This window comes from Mytilus californianus, unplaced genomic scaffold (genome assembly GCF_021869535.1).
Source record: "Mytilus californianus isolate M0D057914Y unplaced genomic scaffold, xbMytCali1.0.p SCAF_3, whole genome shotgun sequence".
In the NCBI taxonomy this organism is placed as follows: Eukaryota; Metazoa; Mollusca; class Bivalvia; order Mytilida; family Mytilidae; genus Mytilus; species Mytilus californianus.
The window spans coordinates 73,813,044-73,836,746 of NW_026262679.1; the positions used below are offsets into that span (position 1 = coordinate 73,813,044).

The 23,703-nt window shown below is 30.8% G+C and overlaps 12 non-coding genes across 12 annotated transcripts; all 12 read left to right on the top strand.

Moving 5' to 3' along the window:
• Positions 1 to 1,506: 1,506 nt before the first annotated feature.
• Trnar-ucu (transfer RNA arginine (anticodon UCU)) lies at positions 1,507 to 1,579 on the top strand. Its single transcript has one exon. It is a non-coding gene; the product is annotated as a tRNA-Arg (tRNA).
• Positions 1,580 to 3,103: 1,524 nt separating this feature from the next.
• On the top strand, positions 3,104 to 3,176 carry Trnar-ucu (transfer RNA arginine (anticodon UCU)). The gene has a single exon. It is a non-coding gene; the product is annotated as a tRNA-Arg (tRNA).
• Positions 3,177 to 4,700: 1,524 nt separating this feature from the next.
• On the top strand, positions 4,701 to 4,773 carry Trnar-ucu (transfer RNA arginine (anticodon UCU)). The gene has a single exon. It is a non-coding gene; the product is annotated as a tRNA-Arg (tRNA).
• A 1,524-nt stretch (positions 4,774 to 6,297) lies between these two features.
• Positions 6,298 to 6,370, top strand: Trnar-ucu (transfer RNA arginine (anticodon UCU)). Its single transcript has one exon. It is a non-coding gene; the product is annotated as a tRNA-Arg (tRNA).
• A 1,524-nt stretch (positions 6,371 to 7,894) lies between these two features.
• Positions 7,895 to 7,967, top strand: Trnar-ucu (transfer RNA arginine (anticodon UCU)). Its single transcript has one exon. It is a non-coding gene; the product is annotated as a tRNA-Arg (tRNA).
• Positions 7,968 to 9,491: 1,524 nt separating this feature from the next.
• Positions 9,492 to 9,564, top strand: Trnar-ucu (transfer RNA arginine (anticodon UCU)). Its single transcript has one exon. It is a non-coding gene; the product is annotated as a tRNA-Arg (tRNA).
• Positions 9,565 to 11,088: 1,524 nt separating this feature from the next.
• Positions 11,089 to 11,161, top strand: Trnar-ucu (transfer RNA arginine (anticodon UCU)). Its single transcript has one exon. It is a non-coding gene; the product is annotated as a tRNA-Arg (tRNA).
• Positions 11,162 to 12,685: 1,524 nt separating this feature from the next.
• On the top strand, positions 12,686 to 12,758 carry Trnar-ucu (transfer RNA arginine (anticodon UCU)). The gene has a single exon. It is a non-coding gene; the product is annotated as a tRNA-Arg (tRNA).
• A 1,524-nt stretch (positions 12,759 to 14,282) lies between these two features.
• On the top strand, positions 14,283 to 14,355 carry Trnar-ucu (transfer RNA arginine (anticodon UCU)). The gene has a single exon. It is a non-coding gene; the product is annotated as a tRNA-Arg (tRNA).
• Positions 14,356 to 15,879: 1,524 nt separating this feature from the next.
• Trnar-ucu (transfer RNA arginine (anticodon UCU)) lies at positions 15,880 to 15,952 on the top strand. The gene has a single exon. It is a non-coding gene; the product is annotated as a tRNA-Arg (tRNA).
• Positions 15,953 to 19,050: 3,098 nt separating this feature from the next.
• Positions 19,051 to 19,123, top strand: Trnar-ucu (transfer RNA arginine (anticodon UCU)). Its single transcript has one exon. It is a non-coding gene; the product is annotated as a tRNA-Arg (tRNA).
• Positions 19,124 to 21,638: 2,515 nt separating this feature from the next.
• On the top strand, positions 21,639 to 21,711 carry Trnar-ucu (transfer RNA arginine (anticodon UCU)). The gene has a single exon. It is a non-coding gene; the product is annotated as a tRNA-Arg (tRNA).
• Positions 21,712 to 23,703: the final 1,992 nt, after the last annotated feature.

Here is a 23,703-nt window from a genome sequence, read left to right on the forward strand (position 1 = left end):
ATGTCCGTTTGCAATACAGTGTTGTAGTAGAGTATGCAATTGGCGAATTGAATTTCTAGAAAGCATTCAAATCTGCGTGGAGGCATCCAATGAACAGATTATCTGTCATTAGTGATATTTGTACAGGCTTAGTTTATCGTCGATGTCAGCCGTTCTCCTAAATAAAGAATCTTTTTTTCTTATGAAGCAAATTTGTGTAAATTTGGACACATTGAAGAAATATACCTCACATAAGATAACTAAAACTAAAAGAGAACAAATAAAATTAAAATTGAAGCATATTTATGAAAAGCTAGTAAATGATTAAATATCAGATATAAAGGATAGCAGCAAACTCACTATTTATAAACATGTAAAGCTAAATAATACAGAAGAAAAATATTAAACTTGCTAAAAATTTTAATTAAGAAAACGGATAACAAAATAAGAATAAGTGATCACAATTTATTAATAGAAATTGGAAAGATATCTTAAAATGCCAAGAGAAGAAAGATTATGCAAAAGCTACAAAAAAAAGGAAGATGAAATTAATTTCTTTTTATATTGGGATATTAACAGTACTATTAGACAAGTTTATTTTGATTTTTTGATAAATAAGAATATGCACTGCACATATTTAAATGATACAGATACGATTACAAATATAATCAACCCAAGATCACACATTCAGGTAAATAAGCTTGGCCCGATGATCCTTTTTATCACCGTTGTAAACTTCCGTACACCCCTGAGGACACCAAGATAACTAATAATATCATCTATATATTTATACATTATGTTTCACTCTATGTAATGCATCACACGTTTCTGTTTCTGCTTAAAGTTCTACTAATTACCACAAAGCCCCCCTCACCTACCTTTTTCATAAAGTACACAATATACAGATTGGTCAATTCTCAGATACTTAACAGAGCCAATAAAGTAACAAATCGTTCGAAATAAATGCTTTGAAAGGTGTTTAAAATGAAAATTAGAACAAAAATAATAGAAATGCCTCTAGTCGTTGTACACATTCTCACTTCTCACTTCTCAAAAAGGGTAACCTATAGGAATAGGCATACGTGTAAGCGTCGGTATTGAATAGTTTTCGAAAATGTCTAGTTGTATGACAGTCGCATAGAATTCCATTATATTGACAACAATATGTGAGCAAAACAAACAAACATAATAGTTTAAAATGTTAAAAATTTGGGTACAGCAGTCAACATAATCTAATCCAGAGGCCGTGGGTTCGAATCCAACCGTGGATGTTATATATTTTTTATCATGTGGTTTTTGTTATTTTGATTTTTTTCTGTTTTTAAACATCAATTCATTGTTTAAATGTATGACCATTATGTTAATAATAGCCGTAAATTGCCTTTTGTGTTGTGATATTTTATAACCCGATTGCATTGACACTTTAAAATTAATTTCTTAAGGCCGAATGAGACTCTTCATATACTTTGTTAACTACAACAGAGGACAATATTTACATATATGTATTCAAATAGTTGCTTCTCTTATGTCCGCGTAGCGCAGGGGATAGCGCGCTGGACTTCTATTCCAGAGGTCGTGGGTTCGAATCCCACCGTGGATGTTAAATTTTTTCATCATGTCCGTTTGCAATACAGTGTTGTAGTAGAGTATGCAATTGGCGAATTGAATTTCTAGAAAGCATTCAAATCTGCGTGGAGGCATCCAATGAACAGATTATCTGTCATTAGTGATATTTGTACAGGCTTAGTTTATCGTCGATGTCAGCCGTTCTCCTAAATAAAGAATCTTTTTTTCTTATGAAGCAAATTTGTGTAAATTTGGACACATTGAAGAAATATACCTCACATAAGATAACTAAAACTAAAAGAGAACAAATAAAATTAAAATTGAAGCATATTTATGAAAAGCTAGTAAATGATTAAATATCAGATATAAAGGATAGCAGCAAACTCACTATTTATAAACATGTAAAGCTAAATAATACAGAAGAAAAATATTAAACTTGCTAAAAATTTTAATTAAGAAAACGGATAACAAAATAAGAATAAGTGATCACAATTTATTAATAGAAATTGGAAAGATATCTTAAAATGCCAAGAGAAGAAAGATTATGCAAAAGCTACAAAAAAAAGGAAGATGAAATTAATTTCTTTTTATATTGGGATATTAACAGTACTATTAGACAAGTTTATTTTGATTTTTTGATAAATAAGAATATGCACTGCACATATTTAAATGATACAGATACGATTACAAATATAATCAACCCAAGATCACACATTCAGGTAAATAAGCTTTGCCCGATGATCCTTTTTATCACCGTTGTAAACTTCCGTACACCCCTGAGGACACCAAGATAACTAATAATATCATCTATATATTTATACATTATGTTTCACTCTATGTAATGCATCACACGTTTCTGTTTCTGCTTAAAGTTCTACTAATTACCACAAAGCCCCCCTCACCTACCTTTTTCATAAAGTACACAATATACAGATTGGTCAATTCTCAGATACTTAACAGAGCCAATAAAGTAACAAATCGTTCGAAATAAATGCTTTAAAAGGTGTTTAAAATGAAAATTAGAACAAAAATAATAGAAATGCCTCTAGTCGTTGTACACATTCTCACTTCTCACTTCTCAAAAAGGGTAACCTATAGGAATAGGCATACGTGTAAGCGTCGGTATTGAATAGTTTTCGAAAATGTCTAGTTGTATGACAGTCGCATAGAATTCCATTATATTGACAACAATATGTGAGCAAAACAAACAAACATAATAGTTTAAAATGTTAAAAATTTGGGTACAGCAGTCAACATAATCTAATCCAGAGGCCGTGGGTTCGAATCCAACCGTGGATGTTATATATTTTTTATCATGTGGATTTTGTTATTTTGATTTTTTTCTGTTTTTAAACATCAATTCATTGTTTAAATGTATGACCATTATGTTAATAATAGCCGTAAATTGCCTTTTGTGTTGTGATATTTTATAACCCGATTGCATTGACACTTTAAAATTAATTTCTTAAGGCCGAATGAGACTCTTCATATACTTTGTTAACTACAACAGAGGACAATATTTACATATATGTATTCAAATAGTTGCTCTTTCTCTCATGTCCGCGTAGCGCAGGGGATAGCGCGCTGGACTTCTAATCCAGAGGTCGTGGGTTCGAATCCCACCGTGGATTTTAAATTTTTTCATCATGTCCGTTTGCAATACAGTGTTGTAGTAGAGTATGCAATTGGCGAATTGAATTTCTAGAAAGCATTCAAATCTGCGTGGAGGCATCCAATGAACAGATTATCTGTCATTAGTGATATTTGTACAGGCTTAGTTTATCGTCGATGTCAGCCGTTCTCCTAAATAAAGAATCTTTTTTTCTTATGAAGCAAATTTGTGTAAATTTGGACACATTGAAGAAATATACCTCACATAAGATAACTAAAACTAAAAGAGAACAAATAAAATTAAAATTGAAGCATATTTATGAAAAGCTAGTAAATGATTAAATATCAGATATAAAGGATAGCAGCAAACTCACTATTTATAAACATGTAAAGCTAAATAATACAGAAGAAAAATATTAAACTTGCTAAAAATTTTAATTAAGAAAACGGATAACAAAATAAGAATAAGTGATCACAATTTATTAATAGAAATTGGAAAGATATCTTAAAATGCCAAGAGAAGAAAGATTATGCAAAAGCTACAAAAAAAAGGAAGATGAAATTAATTTCTTTTTATATTGGGATATTAACAGTACTATTAGACAAGTTTATTTTGATTTTTTGATAAATAAGAATATGCACTGCACATATTTAAATGATACAGATACGATTACAAATATAATCAACCCAAGATCACACATTCAGGTAAATAAGCTTTGCCCGATGATCCTTTTTATCACCGTTGTAAACTTCCGTACACCCCTGAGGACACCAAGATAACTAATAATATCATCTATATATTTATACATTATGTTTCACTCTATGTAATGCATCACACGTTTCTGTTTCTGCTTAAAGTTCTACTAATTACCACAAAGCCCCCCTCACCTACCTTTTTCATAAAGTACACAATATACAGATTGGTCAATTCTCAGATACTTAACAGAGCCAATAAAGTAACAAATCGTTCGAAATAAATGCTTTAAAAGGTGTTTAAAATGAAAATTAGAACAAAAATAATAGAAATGCCTCTAGTCGTTGTACACATTCTCACTTCTCACTTCTCAAAAAGGGTAACCTATAGGAATAGGCATACGTGTAAGCGTCGGTATTGAATAGTTTTCGAAAATGTCTAGTTGTATGACAGTCGCATAGAATTCCATTATATTGACAACAATATGTGAGCAAAACAAACAAACATAATAGTTTAAAATGTTAAAAATTTGGGTACAGCAGTCAACATAATCTAATCCAGAGGCCGTGGGTTCGAATCCAACCGTGGATGTTATATATTTTTTATCATGTGGATTTTGTTATTTTGATTTTTTTCTGTTTTTAAACATCAATTCATTGTTTAAATGTATGACCATTATGTTAATAATAGCCGTAAATTGCCTTTTGTGTTGTGATATTTTATAACCCGATTGCATTGACACTTTAAAATTAATTTCTTAAGGCCGAATGAGACTCTTCATATACTTTGTTAACTACAACAGAGGACAATATTTACATATATGTATTCAAATAGTTGCTCTTTCTCTCATGTCCGCGTAGCGCAGGGGATAGCGCGCTGGACTTCTAATCCAGAGGTCGTGGGTTCGAATCCCACCGTGGATTTTAAATTTTTTCATCATGTCCGTTTGCAATACAGTGTTGTAGTAGAGTATGCAATTGGCGAATTGAATTTCTAGAAAGCATTCAAATCTGCGTGGAGGCATCCAATGAACAGATTATCTGTCATTAGTGATATTTGTACAGGCTTAGTTTATCGTCGATGTCAGCCGTTCTCCTAAATAAAGAATCTTTTTTTCGTATGAAGCAAATTTGTGTAAATTTGGACACATTGAAGAAATATACCTCACATAAGATAACTAAAACTAAAAGAGAACAAATAAAATTAAAATTGAAGCATATTTATGAAAAGCTAGTAAATGATTAAATATCAGATATAAAGGATAGCAGCAAACTCACTATTTATAAACATGTGAAGCTAAATAATACAGAAGAAAAATATTAAACTTGCTAAAAATTTTAATTAAGAAAACGGATAACAAAATAAGAATAAGTGATCACAATTTATTAATAGAAATTGGAAAGATATCTTAAAATGCCAAGAGAAGAAAGATTATGCAAAAGCTACAAAAAAAAGGAAGATGAAATTAATTTCTTTTTATATTGGGATATTAACAGTACTATTAGACAAGTTTATTTTGATTTTTTGATAAATAAGAATATGCACTGCACATATTTAAATGATACAGATACGATTACAAATATAATCAACCCAAGATCACACATTCAGGTAAATAAGCTTTGCCCGATGATCCTTTTTATCACCGTTGTAAACTTCCGTACACCCCTGAGGACACCAAGATAACTAATAATATCATCTATATATTTATACATTATGTTTCACTCTATGTAAGGCATCACACGTTTCTGTTTCTGCTTAAAGTTCTACTAATTACCACAAAGCCCCCCTCACCTACCTTTTTCATAAAGTACACAATATACAGATTGGTCAATTCTCAGATACTTAACAGAGCCAATAAAGTAACAAATCGTTCGAAATAAATGCTTTAAAAGGTGTTTAAAATGAAAATTAGAACAAAAATAATAGAAATGCCTCTAGTCGTTGTACACATTCTCACTTCTCACTTCTCAAAAAGGGTAACCTATAGGAATAGGCATACGTATAAGCGTCGGTATTGAATAGTTTTCGAAAATGTCTAGTTGTATGACAGTCGCATAGAATTCCATTATATTGACAACAATATGTGAGCAAAACAAACAAACATAATAGTTTAAAATGTTAAAAATTTGGGTACAGCAGTCAACATAATCTAATCCAGAGGCCGTGGGTTCGAATCCAACCGTGGATGTTATATATTTTTTATCATGTGGTTTTTGTTATTTTGATTTTTTTCTGTTTTTAAACATCAATTCATTGTTTAAATGTATGACCATTATGTTAATAATAGCCGTAAATTGCCTTTTGTGTTGTGATATTTTATAACCCGATTGCATTGACACTTTAAAATTAATTTCTTAAGGCCGAATGAGACTCTTCATATACTTTGTTAACTACAACAGAGGACAATATTTACATATATGTATTCAAATAGTTGCTCTTTCTCTCATGTCCGCGTAGCGCAGGGGATAGCGCGCTGGACTTCTAATCCAGAGGTCGTGGGTTCGAATCCCACCGTGGATGTTAAATTTTTTCATCATGTCCGTTTGCAATACAGTGTTGTAGTAGAGTATGCAATTGGCGAATTGAATTTCTAGAAAGCATTCAAATCTGCGTGGAGGCATCCAATGAACAGATTATCTGTCATTAGTGATATTTGTACAGGCTTAGTTTATCGTCGATGTCAGCCGTTCTCCTAAATAAAGAATCTTTTTTTCTTATGAAGCAAATTTGTGTAAATTTGGACACATTGAAGAAATATACCTCACATAAGATAACTAAAACTAAAAGAGAACAAATAAAATTAAAATTGAAGCATATTTATGAAAAGCAAGTAAATGATTAAATATCAGATATAAAGGATAGCAGCAAACTCACTATTTATAAACATGTAAAGCTAAATAATACAGAAGAAAAATATTAAACTTGCTAAAAATTTTAATTAAGAAAACGGATAACAAAATAAGAATAAGTGATCACAATTTATTAATAGAAATTGGAAAGATATCTTAAAATGCCAAGAGAAGAAAGATTATGCAAAAGCTACAAAAAAAAGGAAGATGAAATTAATTTCTTTTTATATTGGGATATTAACAGTACTATTAGACAAGTTTATTTTGATTTTTTGATAAATAAGAATATGCACTGCACATATTTAAATGATACAGATACGATTACAAATATAATCAACCCAAGATCACACATTCAGGTAAATAAGCTTTGCCCGATGATCCTTTTTATCACCGTTGTAAACTTCCGTATACCCCTGAGGACACCAAGATAACTAATAATATCATCTATATATTTATACATTATGTTTCACTCTATGTAATGCATCACACGTTTCTGTTTCTGCTTAAAGTTCTACTAATTACCACAAAGCCCCCCTCACCTACCTTTTTCATAAAGTACACAATATACAGATTGGTCAATTCTCAGATACTTAACAGAGCCAATAAAGTAACAAATCGTTCGAAATAAATGCTTTAAAAGGTGTTTAAAATGAAAATTAGAACAAAAATAATAGAAATGCCTCTAGTCGTTGTACACATTCTCACTTCTCACTTCTCAAAAAGGGTAACCTATAGGAATAGGCATACGTGTAAGCGTCGGTATTGAATAGTTTTCGAAAATGTCTAGTTGTATGACAGTCGCATAGAATTCCATTATATTGACAACAATATGTGAGCAAAACAAACAAACATAATAGTTTAAAATGTTAAAAATTTGGGTACAGCAGTCAACATAATCTAATCCAGAGGCCGTGGGTTCGAATCCAACCGTGGATGTTATATATTTTTTATCATGTGGTTTTTGTTATTTTGATTTTTTTCTGTTTTTAAACATCAATTCATTGTTTAAATGTATGACCATTATGTTAATAATAGCCGTAAATTGCCTTTTGTGTTGTGATATTTTATAACCCGATTGCATTGACACTTTAAAATTAATTTCTTAAGGCCGAATGAGACTCTTCATATACTTTGTTAACTACAACAGAGGACAATATTTACATATATGTATTCAAATAGTTGCTCTTTCTCTCATGTCCGCGTAGCGCAGGGGATAGCGCGCTGGACTTCTAATCCAGAGGTCGTGGGTTCGAATCCCACCGTGGATGTTAAATTTTTTCATCATGTCCGTTTGCAATACAGTGTTGTAGTAGAGTATGCAATTGGCGAATTGAATTTCTAGAAAGCATTCAAATCTGCGTGGAGGCATCCAATGAACAGATTATCTGTCATTAGTGATATTTGTACAGGCTTAGTTTATCGTCGATGTCAGCCGTTCTCCTAAATAAAGAATCTTTTTTTCGTATGAAGCAAATTTGTGTAAATTTGGACACATTGAAGAAATATACCTCACATAAGATAACTAAAACTAAAAGAGAACAAATAAAATTAAAATTGAAGCATATTTATGAAAAGCTAGTAAATGATTAAATATCAGATATAAAGGATAGCAGCAAACTCACTATTTATAAACATGTGAAGCTAAATAATACAGAAGAAAAATATTAAACTTGCTAAAAATTTTAATTAAGAAAACGGATAACAAAATAAGAATAAGTGATCACAATTTATTAATAGAAATTGGAAAGATATCTTAAAATGCCAAGAGAAGAAAGATTATGCAAAAGCTACAAAAAAAAGGAAGATGAAATTAATTTCTTTTTATATTGGGATATTAACAGTACTATTAGACAAGTTTATTTTGATTTTTTGATAAATAAGAATATGCACTGCACATATTTAAATGATACAGATACGATTACAAATATAATCAACCCAAGATCACACATTCAGGTAAATAAGCTTTGCCCGATGATCCTTTTTATCACCGTTGTAAACTTCCGTACACCCCTGAGGACACCAAGATAACTAATAATATCATCTATATATTTATACATTATGTTTCACTCTATGTAAGGCATCACACGTTTCTGTTTCTGCTTAAAGTTCTACTAATTACCACAAAGCCCCCCTCACCTACCTTTTTCATAAAGTACACAATATACAGATTGGTCAATTCTCAGATACTTAACAGAGCCAATAAAGTAACAAATCGTTCGAAATAAATGCTTTAAAAGGTGTTTAAAATGAAAATTAGAACAAAAATAATAGAAATGCCTCTAGTCGTTGTACACATTCTCACTTCTCACTTCTCAAAAAGGGTAACCTATAGGAATAGGCATACGTGTAAGCGTCGGTATTGAATAGTTTTCGAAAATGTCTAGTTGTATGACAGTCGCATAGAATTCCATTATATTGACAACAATATGTGAGCAAAACAAACAAACATAATAGTTTAAAATGTTAAAAATTTGGGTACAGCAGTCAACATAATCTAATCCAGAGGCCGTGGGTTCGAATCCAACCGTGGATGTTATATATTTTTTATCATGTGGTTTTTGTTATTTTGATTTTTTTCTGTTTTTAAACATCAATTCATTGTTTAAATGTATGACCATTATGTTAATAATAGCCGTAAATTGCCTTTTGTGTTGTGATATTTTATAACCCGATTGCATTGACACTTTAAAATTAATTTCTTAAGGCCGAATGAGACTCTTCATATACTTTGTTAACTACAACAGAGGACAATATTTACATATATGTATTCAAATAGTTGCTCTTTCTCTCATGTCCGCGTAGCGCAGGGGATAGCGCGCTGGACTTCTAATCCAGAGGTCGTGGGTTCGAATCCCACCGTGGATGTTAAATTTTTTCATCATGTCCGTTTGCAATACAGTGTTGTAGTAGAGTATGCAATTGGCGAATTGAATTTCTAGAAAGCATTCAAATCTGCGTGGAGGCATCCAATGAACAGATTATCTGTCATTAGTGATATTTGTACAGGCTTAGTTTATCGTCGATGTCAGCCGTTCTCCTAAATAAAGAATCTTTTTTTCGTATGAAGCAAATTTGTGTAAATTTGGACACATTGAAGAAATATACCTCACATAAGATAACTAAAACTAAAAGAGAACAAATAAAATTAAAATTGAAGCATATTTATGAAAAGCTAGTAAATGATTAAATATCAGATATAAAGGATAGCAGCAAACTCACTATTTATAAACATGTGAAGCTAAATAATACAGAAGAAAAATATTAAACTTGCTAAAAATTTTAATTAAGAAAACGGATAACAAAATAAGAATAAGTGATCACAATTTATTAATAGAAATTGGAAAGATATCTTAAAATGCCAAGAGAAGAAAGATTATGCAAAAGCTACAAAAAAAAGGAAGATGAAATTAATTTCTTTTTATATTGGGATATTAACAGTACTATTAGACAAGTTTATTTTGATTTTTTGATAAATAAGAATATGCACTGCACATATTTAAATGATACAGATACGATTACAAATATAATCAACCCAAGATCACACATTCAGGTAAATAAGCTTTGCCCGATGATCCTTTTTATCACCGTTGTAAACTTCCGTACACCCCTGAGGACACCAAGATAACTAATAATATCATCTATATATTTATACATTATGTTTCACTCTATGTAAGGCATCACACGTTTCTGTTTCTGCTTAAAGTTCTACTAATTACCACAAAGCCCCCCTCACCTACCTTTTTCATAAAGTACACAATATACAGATTGGTCAATTCTCAGATACTTAACAGAGCCAATAAAGTAACAAATCGTTCGAAATAAATGCTTTAAAAGGTGTTTAAAATGAAAATTAGAACAAAAATAATAGAAATGCCTCTAGTCGTTGTACACATTCTCACTTCTCACTTCTCAAAAAGGGTAACCTATAGGAATAGGCATACGTGTAAGCGTCGGTATTGAATAGTTTTCGAAAATGTCTAGTTGTATGACAGTCGCATAGAATTCCATTATATTGACAACAATATGTGAGCAAAACAAACAAACATAATAGTTTAAAATGTTAAAAATTTGGGTACAGCAGTCAACATAATCTAATCCAGAGGCCGTGGGTTCGAATCCAACCGTGGATGTTATATATTTTTTATCATGTGGTTTTTGTTATTTTGATTTTTTTCTGTTTTTAAACATCAATTCATTGTTTAAATGTATGACCATTATGTTAATAATAGCCGTAAATTGCCTTTTGTGTTGTGATATTTTATAACCCGATTGCATTGACACTTTAAAATTAATTTCTTAAGGCCGAATGAGACTCTTCATATACTTTGTTAACTACAACAGAGGACAATATTTACATATATGTATTCAAATAGTTGCTCTTTCTCTCATGTCCGCGTAGCGCAGGGGATAGCGCGCTGGACTTCTAATCCAGAGGTCGTGGGTTCGAATCCCACCGTGGATGTTAAATTTTTTCATCATGTCCGTTTGCAATACAGTGTTGTAGTAGAGTATGCAATTGGCGAATTGAATTTCTAGAAAGCATTCAAATCTGCGTGGAGGCATCCAATGAACAGATTATCTGTCATTAGTGATATTTGTACAGGCTTAGTTTATCGTCGATGTCAGCCGTTCTCCTAAATAAAGAATCTTTTTTTCTTATGAAGCAAATTTGTGTAAATTTGGACACATTGAAGAAATATACCTCACATAAGATAACTAAAACTAAAAGAGAACAAATAAAATTAAAATTGAAGCATATTTATGAAAAGCAAGTAAATGATTAAATATCAGATATAAAGGATAGCAGCAAACTCACTATTTATAAACATGTAAAGCTAAATAATACAGAAGAAAAATATTAAACTTGCTAAAAATTTTAATTAAGAAAACGGATAACAAAATAAGAATAAGTGATCACAATTTATTAATAGAAATTGGAAAGATATCTTAAAATGCCAAGAGAAGAAAGATTATGCAAAAGCTACAAAAAAAAGGAAGATGAAATTAATTTCTTTTTATATTGGGATATTAACAGTACTATTAGACAAGTTTATTTTGATTTTTTGATAAATAAGAATATGCACTGCACATATTTAAATGATACAGATACGATTACAAATATAATCAACCCAAGATCACACATTCAGGTAAATAAGCTTTGCCCGATGATCCTTTTTATCACCGTTGTAAACTTCCGTACACCCCTGAGGACACCAAGATAACTAATAATATCATCTATATATTTATACATTATGTTTCACTCTATGTAATGCATCACACGTTTCTGTTTCTGCTTAAAGTTCTACTAATTACCACAAAGCCCCCCTCACCTACCTTTTTCATAAAGTACACAATATACAGATTGGTCAATTCTCAGATACTTAACAGAGCCAATAAAGTAACAAATCGTTCGAAATAAATGCTTTAAAAGGTGTTTAAAATGAAAATTAGAACAAAAATAATAGAAATGCCTCTAGTCGTTGTACACATTCTCACTTCTCACTTCTCAAAAAGGGTAACCTATAGGAATAGGCATACGTGTAAGCGTCGGTATTGAATAGTTTTCGAAAATGTCTAGTTGTATGACAGTCGCATAGAATTCCATTATATTGACAACAATATGTGAGCAAAACAAACAAACATAATAGTTTAAAATGTTAAAAATTTGGGTACAGCAGTCAACATAATCTAATCCAGAGGCCGTGGGTTCGAATCCAACCGTGGATGTTATATATTTTTTATCATGTGGTTTTTGTTATTTTGATTTTTTTCTGTTTTTAAACATCAATTCATTGTTTAAATGTATGACCAATATGTTAATAATAGCCGTAAATTGCCTTTTGTGTTGTGATATTTTATAACCCGATTGCATTGACACTTTAAAATTAATTTCTTAAGGCCGAATGAGACTCTTCATATACTTTGTTAACTACAACAGAGGACAATATTTACATATATGTATTCAAATAGTTGCTCTTTCTCTCATGTCCGCGTAGCGCAGGGGATAGCGCGCTGGACTTCTAATCCAGAGGTCGTGGGTTCGAATCCCACCGTGGATGTTAAATATTTTCATCATGTCCGTTTGCAATACAGTGTTGTAGTAGAGTATGCAATTGGCGAATTGAATTTCTAGAAAGCATTCAAATCTGCGTGGAGGCATCCAATGAACAGATTATCTGTCATTAGTGATATTTGTACAGGCTTAGTTTATCGTCGATGTCAGCCGTTCTCCTAAATAAAGAATCTTTTTTTCGTATGAAGCAAATTTGTGTAAATTTGGACACATTGAAGAAATATACCTCACATAAGATAACTAAAACTAAAAGAGAACAAATAAAATTAAAATTGAAGCATATTTATGAAAAGCTAGTAAATGATTAAATATCAGATATAAAGGATAGCAGCAAACTCACTATTTATAAACATGTGAAGCTAAATAATACAGAAGAAAAATATTAAACTTGCTAAAAATTTTAATTAAGAAAACGGATAACAAAATAAGAATAAGTGATCACAATTTATTAATAGAAATTGGAAAGATATCTTAAAATGCCAAGAGAAGAAAGATTATGCAAAAGCTACAAAAAAAAGGAAGATGAAATTAATTTCTTTTTATATTGGGATATTAACAGTACTATTAGACAAGTTTATTTTGATTTTTTGATAAATAAGAATATGCACTGCACATATTTAAATGATACAGATACGATTACAAATATAATCAACCCAAGATCACACATTCAGGTAAATAAGCTTTGCCCGATGATCCTTTTTATCACCGTTGTAAACTTCCGTACACCCCTGAGGACACCAAGATAACTAATAATATCATCTATATATTTATACATTATGTTTCACTCTATGTAAGGCATCACACGTTTCTGTTTCTGCTTAAAGTTCTACTAATTACCACAAAGCCCCCCTCACCTACCTTTTTCATAAAGTACACAATATACAGATTGGTCAATTCTCAGATACTTAACAGAGCCAATAAAGTAACAAATCGTTCGAAATAAATGCTTTAAAAGGTGTTTAAAATGAAAATTAGAACAAAAATAATAGAAATGCCTCTAGTCGTTGTACACATTCTCACTTCTCACTTCTCAAAAAGGGTAACCTATAGGAATAGGCATACGTGTAAGCGTCGGTATTGAATAGTTTTCGAAAATGTCTAGTTGTATGACAGTCGCATAGAATTCCATTATATTGACAACAATATGTGAGCAAAACAAACAAACATAATAGTTTAAAATGTTAAAAATTTGGGTACAGCAGTCAACATAATCTAATCCAGAGGCCGTGGGTTCGAATCCAACCGTGGATGTTATATATTTTTTATCATGTGGTTTTTGTTATTTTGATTTTTTTCTGTTTTTAAACATCAATTCATTGTTTAAATGTATGACCATTATGTTAATAATAGCCGTAAATTGCCTTTTGTGTTGTGATATTTTATAACCCGATTGCATTGACACTTTAAAATTAATTTCTTAAGGCCGAATGAGACTCTTCATATACTTTGTTAACTACAACAGAGGACAATATTTACATATATGTATTCAAATAGTTGCTCTTTCTCTCATGTCCGCGTAGCGCAGGGGATAGCGCGCTGGACTTCTAATCCAGAGGTCGTGGGTTCGAATCCCACCGTGGATGTTAAATTTTTTCATCATGTCCGTTTGCAATACAGTGTTGTAGTAGAGTATGCAATTGGCGAATTGAATTTCTAGAAAGCATTCAAATCTGCGTGGAGGCATCCAATGAACAGATTATCTGTCATTAGTGATATTTGTACAGGCTTAGTTTATCGTCGATGTCAGCCGTTCTCCTAAATAAAGAATCTTTTTTTCTTATGAAGCAAATTTGTGTAAATTTGGACACATTGAAGAAATATACCTCACATAAGATAACTAAAACTAAAAGAGAACAAATAAAATTAAAATTGAAGCATATTTATGAAAAGCTAGTAAATGATTAAATATCAGATATAAAGGATAGCAGCAAACTCACTATTTATAAACATGTAAAGCTAAATAATACAGAAGAAAAATATTAAACTTGCTAAAAATTTTAATTAAGAAAACGGATAACAAAATAAGAATAAGTGATCACAATTTATTAATAGAAATTGGAAAGATATCTTAAAATGCCAAGAGAAGAAAGATTATGCAAAAGCTACAAAAAAAAGGAAGATGAAATTAATTTCTTTTTATATTGGGATATTAACAGTACTATTAGACAAGTTTATTTTGATTTTTTGATAAATAAGAATATGCACTGCACATATTTAAATGATACAGATACGATTACAAATATAATCAACCCAAGATCACACATTCAGGTAAATAAGCTTTGCCCGATGATCCTTTTTATCACCGTTGTAAACTTCCGTACATCCCTGAGGACACCAAGATAACTAATAATATCATCTATATATTTATACATTATGTTTCACTCTATGTAATGCATCACACGTTTCTGTTTCTGCTTAAAGTTCTACTAATTACCACAAAGCCCCCCTCAACTACCTTTTTCATAAAGTACACAATATACAGATTGGTCAATTCTCAGATACTTAACAGAGCCAATAAAGTAACAAATCGTTCGAAATAAATGCTTTAAAAGGTGTTTAAAATGAAAATTAGAACAAAAATAATAGAAATGCCTCTAGTCGTTGTACACATTCTCACTTCTCACTTCTCAAAAAGGGTAACCTATAGGCATAGGCATACGTGTAAGCGTCGGTATTGAATAGTTTTCGAAAATGTCTAGTTGTATGACAGTCGCATAGAATTCCATTATATTGACAACAATATGTGAGCAAAACAAACAAACATAATAGTTTAAAATGTTAAAAATTTGGGTACAGCAGTCAACATAATCTAATCCAGAGGCCGTGGGTTCGAATCCAACCGTGGATGTTATATATTTTTTATCATGTGGTTTTTGTTATTTTGATTTTTTTCTGTTTTTAAACATCAATTCATTGTTTAAATGTATGACCATTATGTTAATAATAGCCGTAAATTGCCTTTTGTGTTGTGATATTTTATAACCCGATTGCATTGACACTTTAAAATTAATTTCTTAAGGCCGAATGAGACTCTTCATATACTTTGTTAACTACAACAGAGGACAATATTTACATATATGTATTCAAATAGTTGCTCTTTCTCTCATGTCCGCGTAGCGCAGGGGATAGCGCGCTGGACTTCTAATCCAGAGGTCGTGGGTTCGAATCCCACCGTGGATGTTAAATTTTTTCATCATGTCCGTTTGCAATACAGTGTTGTAGTAGAGTATGCAATTGGCGAATTGAATTTCTAGAAAGCATTCAAATCTGCGTGGAGGCATCCAATGAACAGATTATCTGTCATTAGTGATATTTGTACAGGCTTAGTTTATCGTCGATGTCAGCCGTTCTCCTAAATAAAGAATCTTTTTTTCTTATGAAGCAAATTTGTGTAAATTTGGACACATTGAAGAAATATACCTCACATAAGATAACTAAAACTAAAAGAGAACAAATAAAATTAAAATTGAAGCATATTTATGAAAAGCTAGTAAATGATTAAATATCAGATATAAAGGATAGCAGCAAACTCACTATTTATAAACATGTAAAGCTAAATAATACAGAAGAAAAATATTAAACTTGCTAAAAATTTTAATTAAGAAAACGGATAACAAAATAAGAATAAGTGATCACAATTTATTAATAGAAATTGGAAAGATATCTTAAAATGCCAAGAGAAGAAAGATTATGCAAAAGCTACAAAAAAAAGGAAGATGAAATTAATTTCTTTTTATATTGGGATATTAACAGTACTATTAGACAAGTTTATTTTGATTTTTTGATAAATAAGAATATGCACTGCACATATTTAAATGATACAGATACGATTACAAATATAATCAACCCAAGATCACACATTCAGGTAAATAAGCTTTGCCCGATGATCCTTTTTATCACCGTTGTAAACTTCCGTACACCCCTGAGGACACCAAGATAACTAATAATATCATCTATATATTTATACATTATGTTTCACTCTATGTAATGCATCACACGTTTCTGTTTCTGCTTAAAGTTCTACTAATTACCACAAAGCCCCCCTCACCTACCTTTTTCATAAAGTACACAATATACAGATTGGTCAATTCTCAGATACTTAACAGAGCCAATAAAGTAACAAATCGTTCGAAATAAATGCTTTAAAAGGTGTTTAAAATGAAAATTAGAACAAAAATAATAGAAATGCCTCTAGTCGTTGTACACATTCTCACTTCTCACTTCTCAAAAAGGGTAACCTATAGGAATAGGCATACGTGTAAGCGTCGGTATTGAATAGTTTTCGAAAATGTCTAGTTGTATGACAGTCGCATAGAATTCCATTATATTGACAACAATATGTGAGCAAAACAAACAAACATAATAGTTTAAAATGTTAAAAATTTGGGTACAGCAGTCAACATAATCTAATCCAGAGGCCGTGGGTTCGAATCCAACCGTGGATGTTATATATTTTTTATCATGTGGTTTTTGTTATTTTGATTTTTTTCTGTTTTTAAACATCAATTCATTGTTTAAATGTATGACCATTATGTTAATAATAGCCGTAAATTGCCTTTTGTGTTGTGATATTTTATAACCCGATTGCATTGACACTTTAAAATTAATTTCTTAAGGCCGAATGAGACTCTTCATATACTTTGTTAACTACAACAGAGGACAATATTTACATATATGTATTCAAATAGTTGCTCTTTCTCTCACGCGCTGGACTTCTAATCCAGAGGTCGTGGGTTCGAATCCCACCGTGGATGTTAAATTTTTTCATCATGTCCGTTTGCAATACAGTGTTGTAGTAGAGTATGCAATTGGCGAATTGAATTTCTAGAAAGCATTCAAATCTGCGTGGAGGCATCCAATGAACAGATTATCTGTCATTAGTGATATTTGTACAGGCTTAGTTTATCGTCGATGTCAGCCGTTCTCCTAAATAAAGAATCTTTTTTTCTTATGAAGCAAATTTGTGTAAATTTGGACACATTGAAGAAATATACCTCACATAAGATAACTAAAACTAAAAGAGAACAAATAAAATTAAAATTGAAGCATATTTATGAAAAGCTAGTAAATGATTAAATATCAGATATAAAGGATAGCAGCAAACTCACTATTTATAAACATGTAAAGCTAAATAATACAGAAGAAAAATATTAAACTTGCTTAAAATTTTAATTAAGAAAACGGATAACAAAATGAGAATAAGTGAATACAATTTATTAATAGAAATTGGAAAGATATCTTAAAATGCCAAGAGAAGAAAGATTATGCAAAAGCTACAAAAAAAAGGAAGATGAAATTAATTTGTTTTTATATTGGGATATTAACAGTACTATTAGACAAGTTTATTTTGATTTTTTGATAAATAAGAATATGCACTGCACATATTTAAATGATACAGATACGATTACAAATATAATCAACCCAAGATCACACATTCAGGTAAATAAGCTTTTCCCGATGATCCTTTTTATCACCGTTGTAAACTTCCGTACACCCCTGAGGACACCAAGATAACTAATAATATCATCTATATATTTATACATTATGTTTCACTCTATGTAATGCATCACACGTTTCTGTTTCTGCTTAAAATTCTACTAATTACCACAAAGCCCCCCTCACCTACCTTTTTCATAAAGTACACAATATACAGATTGGTCAATTCTCAGATACTTAACAGAGCCAATAAAGTAACAAATCGTTCGAAATAAATGCTTTAAAAGGTGTTTAAAATGAAAATTAGAACAAAAATAATAGAAATGCCTCTAGTCGTTGTACACATTCTCACTTCTCACTTCTCAAAAAGGGTAACCTATAGGCATAGGCATACGTGTAAGCGTCGGTATTGAATAGTTTTCGAAAATGTCTAGTTGTATGACAGTCGCATAGAATTCCATTATATTGACAACAATATGTGAGCAAAACAAACAAACATAATAGTTTAAAATGTTAAAAATTTGGGTACAGCAGTCAACATAATCTAATCCAGAGGCCGTGGGTTCGAATCCAACCGTGGATGTTATATATTTTTTATCATGTGGTTTTTGTTATTTTGATTTTTTTCTGTTTTTAAACATCAATTCATTGTTTAAATGTATGACCATTATGTTAATAATAGCCGTAAATTGCCTTTTGTGTTGTGATATTTTATAACCCGATTGCATTGACACTTTAAAATTAATTTCTTAAGGCCGAATGAGACTCTTCATATACTTTGTTAACTACAACAGAGGACAATATTTACATATATGTATTCAAATAGTTGCTCTATCTCTCATGTCCGCGTAGCGCAGGGGATAGCGCGCTGGACTTCTAATCCAGAGGTCGTGGGTTCGAATCCCACCGTGGATGTTAAATTTTTTCATCATGTCCGTTTGCAATACAGTGTTGTAGTAGAGTATGCAATTGGCGAATTGAATTTCTAGAAAGCATTCAAATCTGCGTGGAGGCATCCAATGAACAGATTATCTGTCATTAGTGATATTTGTACAGGCTTAGTTTATCGTCGATGTCAGCCGTTCTCCTAAATAAAGAATCTTTTTTTCTTATGAAGCAAATTTGTGTAAATTTGGACACATTGAAGAAATATACCTCACATAAGATAACTAAAACTAAAAGAGAACAAATAAAATTAAAATTGAAGCATATTTATGAAAAGCTAGTAAATGATTAAATATCAGATATAAAGGATAGCAGCAAACTCACTATTTATAAACATGTAAAGCTAAATAATACAGAAGAAAAATATTAAACTTGCTAAAAATTTTAATTAAGAAAACGGATAACAAAATAAGAATAAGTGATCACAATTTATTAATAGAAATTGGAAAGATATCTTAAAATGCCAAGAGAAGAAAGATTATGCAAAAGCTACAAAAAAAAGGAAGATGAAATTAATTTCTTTTTATATTGGGATATTAACAGTACTATTAGACAAGTTTATTTTGATTTTTTGATAAATAAGAATATGCACTGCACATATTTAAATGATACAGATACGATTACAAATATAATCAACCCAAGATCACACATTCAGGTAAATAAGCTTTTCCCGATGATCCTTTTTATCACCGTTGTAAACTTCCGTACACCCCTGAGGACACCAAGATAACTAATAATATCATCTATATATTTATACATTATGTTTCACTCTATGTAATGCATCACACGTTTCTGTTTCTGCTTAAATTTCTACTAATTACCACAAAGCCCCCCTCACCTACCTTTTTCATAAAGTACACAATATACAGATTGGTCAATTCTCAGATACTTAACAGAGCCAATAAAGTAACAAATCGTTCGAAATAAATGCTTTAAAAGGTGTTTAAAATGAAAATTAGAACAAAAATAATAGAAATGCCTCTAGTCGTTGTACACATTCTCACTTCTCACTTCTCAAAAAGGGTAACCTATAGGAATAGGCATACGTGTAAGCGTCGGTATTGAATAGTTTTCGAAAATGTCTAGTTGTATGACAGTCGCATAGAATTCCATTATATTGACAACAATATGTGAGCAAAACAAACAAACATAATAGTTTAAAATGTTAAAAATTTGGGTACAGCAGTCAACATAATCTAATCCAGAGGCCGTGGGTTCGAATCCAACCGTGGATGTTATATATTTTTTATCATGTGGTTTTTGTTATTTTGATTTTTTTCTGTTTTTAAACATCAATTCATTGTTTAAATGTATGACCATTATGTTAATAATAGCCGTAAATTGCCTTTTGTGTTGTGATATTTTATAACCCGATTGCATTGACACTTTAAAATTAATTTCTTAAGGCCGAATGAGACTCTTCATATACTTTGTTAACTACAACAGAGGACAATATTTACATATATGTGTATCTTCTCATAGATTACAAATAGAATTAGGTAGATATCAGGGTATTCCCCGAATTAACAGAATATGTAATAAATGTTCTTCCAATACTGTCGAAGATGAGGCTCATTTTCTATTTGATTGTAACAAATTTGAGGATGATAGAAATTGTATGTTAGCTAGTATTGCAAAATATAATTCTTATATTAATCATATGAGCAGTCAAAGCAAAATTATCTGGTTATTTAGTGTAGAAAATGTTGAGTTACTTAAAATAATATGTAATTTTATATACAAACATCTTCCTTAGTGAAGATTAGTTAAAGGAAATCTATGTGTGTATATACATTTGATTGGACATAGAAAATTATATTCATCTGAATATCACAAACATACTAGCCGATTAAAAAAAAAAAATAATTGTTAAGATATATTATTTATTCAAATGTTCTCTTATATCCTTGAGGCATCGTCCCCTGGTATCAACTGCATTCAAGTTACCTATGATGCTTCCTTGTTTGCTTTTGATACAGGTAGGAAAGAGACATTTACACACATTTTACATGCCTATGGCCCATAAGGTATCGCCCCCTGGTGTCAGCTGCCTTTAGGAAACCATCATGCTTTCCTATTTGCTGCTGACACAGGATGAGTCATGGACATGCTTAATTTCTACTTTCTTTTTGGCTAATTATTATATATTTAATTGATCCAACTTTTTGTGTACTATACATATGTGGATATCTATTTTTCTTTTTTTCTTTTTGGGCTGCTTGTTTGTTATCTATATCAACCACACTTGCAATAAAATGCATTAGTATTAAAAAAAAAACAACACATACTATAGATTCTTTATCTACGTATTCTTTAAGAACTTTAATAGTTCTCGTTTAACTTTTTTTTTTTTTATCTCATTGTTTGTATTGTATTATAAAAAATTATTGATGTTGTAATGTTTATGCCCTTTGGGGCCCATAATTGAAGATAAAATATCTTATCTTATCTTATCTTGTATTCAAATAGTTGCTCTTTCTCTCATGTCCGCGTAGCGCAGGGGATAGCGCGCTGGACTTCTAATCCAGAGGTCGTGGGTTCGAATCCCACCGTGGATGTTAAATTTTTTCATCATGTCCGTTTGCAATACAGTGTTGTAGTAGAGTATGCAATTGGCGAATTGAATTTCTAGAAAGCATTCAAATCTGCGTGGAGGCATCCAATGAACAGATTATCTGTCATTAGTGATATTTGTACAGGCTTAGTTTATCGTCGATGTCAGCCGTTCTCCTAAATAAAGAATCTTTTTTTCTTATGAAGCAAATTTGTGTAAATTTGGACACATTGAAGAAATATACCTCACATAAGATAACTAAAACTAAAAGAGAACAAATAAAATTAAAATTGAAGCATATTTATGAAAAGCTAGTAAATGATTAAATATCAGATATAAAGGATAACAGCAAACTCACTATTTATAAACATGTAAAGCTAAATAATACAGAAGAAAAATATTAAACTTGCTAAAAATTTTAATTTAGAAAACGGATAACAAAATAAGAATAAGTGATCACAATTTATTAATAGAAATTGGAAAGATATCTTAAAATGCCAAGAGAAGAAAGATTATGCAAAAGCTACAAAAAAAGGAAGATGAAATTCATTTCTTTTTATATTGGGATATTAACAGTACTATTAGACAAGTTTCTTTTGATTTTTTGATAAATAAGAATATGCACTGCACATATTTAAATGATACAGATACGATTACATATATAATCAACCCAAGATCACACATTCAGGTAAATAAGCTTGGATCCTTTTTATCACCGTTGTAAACTTCCGTACACCCCTGATGACACCAAGATAACTAATAATATCATCTATATATTTATACATTATGTTTCACTCTATGTAATGCATTACACGTTTCTGTTTCTGATTAAAGTTCTACTAATTACCACAAAGCCCCCCTCACCTACCTTTTTCATAAAGTACACAATATACAGATTGGTCAATTCTCAGATACTTAACAGAGCCAATAAAGTAACAAATCGTTCGAAATAAATGTTTTAAAAGGTGTTTAAAATGAAAATTAGAACAAAAATAATAGAAATGCCTCTAGTCGTTGTACACATTCTCACTTCTCACTTCTCAAAAAGGGTAACCTATAGGCATAGGCATACGTGTAAGCGTCGGTATTGAATAGTTTTCGAAAATGTCTAGTTGTATGACAGTCGCATAGAATTCCATTATATTGACAACAATATGTGAGCAAAACAAACAAACATAATAGTTTAAAATGTTAAAAATTTGGGTACAGCAGTCAACATAATCTAATCCAGAGGCCGTGGGTTCGAATCCAACCGTGGATGTTATATATTTTTTATCATGTGGTTTTTGTTATTTTGATTTTTTTCTGTTTTTAAACATCAATTCATTGTTTAAATGTATGACCATTATGTTAATAATAGCCGTAAATTGCCTTTTGTGTTGTGATATTTTATAACCCGATTGCATTGACACTTTAAAATTAATTTCTTAAGGCCGAATGAGACTCTTCATATACTTTGTTAACTACAACAGAGGACAATATTTACATATATGTGTATCTTCTCATAGATTACAAATAGAATTAGGTAGATATCAGGGTATTCCCCGAATTAACAGAATATGTAATAAATGTTCTTCCAATACTGTCGAAGATGAGGCTCATTTTCTATTTGATTGTAACAAATTTGAGGATGATAGAAATTGTATGTTAGCTAGTATTGCAAAATATAATTCTTATATTAATCATATGAGCAGTCAAAGCAAAATTATCTGGTTATTTAGTGTAGAAAATGTTGAGTTACTTAAAATAATATGTAATTTTATATACAAACATCTTCCTTAGTGAAGATTAGTTAAAGGAAATCTATGTGTGTATATACATTTGATTGGACATAGAAAATTATATTCATCTGAATATCACAAACATACTAGCCGATTAAAAAAAAAAAATAATTGTTAAGATATATTATTTATTCAAATGTTCTCTTATATCCTTGAGGCATCGTCCCCTGGTATCAACTGCATTCAAGTTACCTATGATGCTTCCTTGTTTGCTT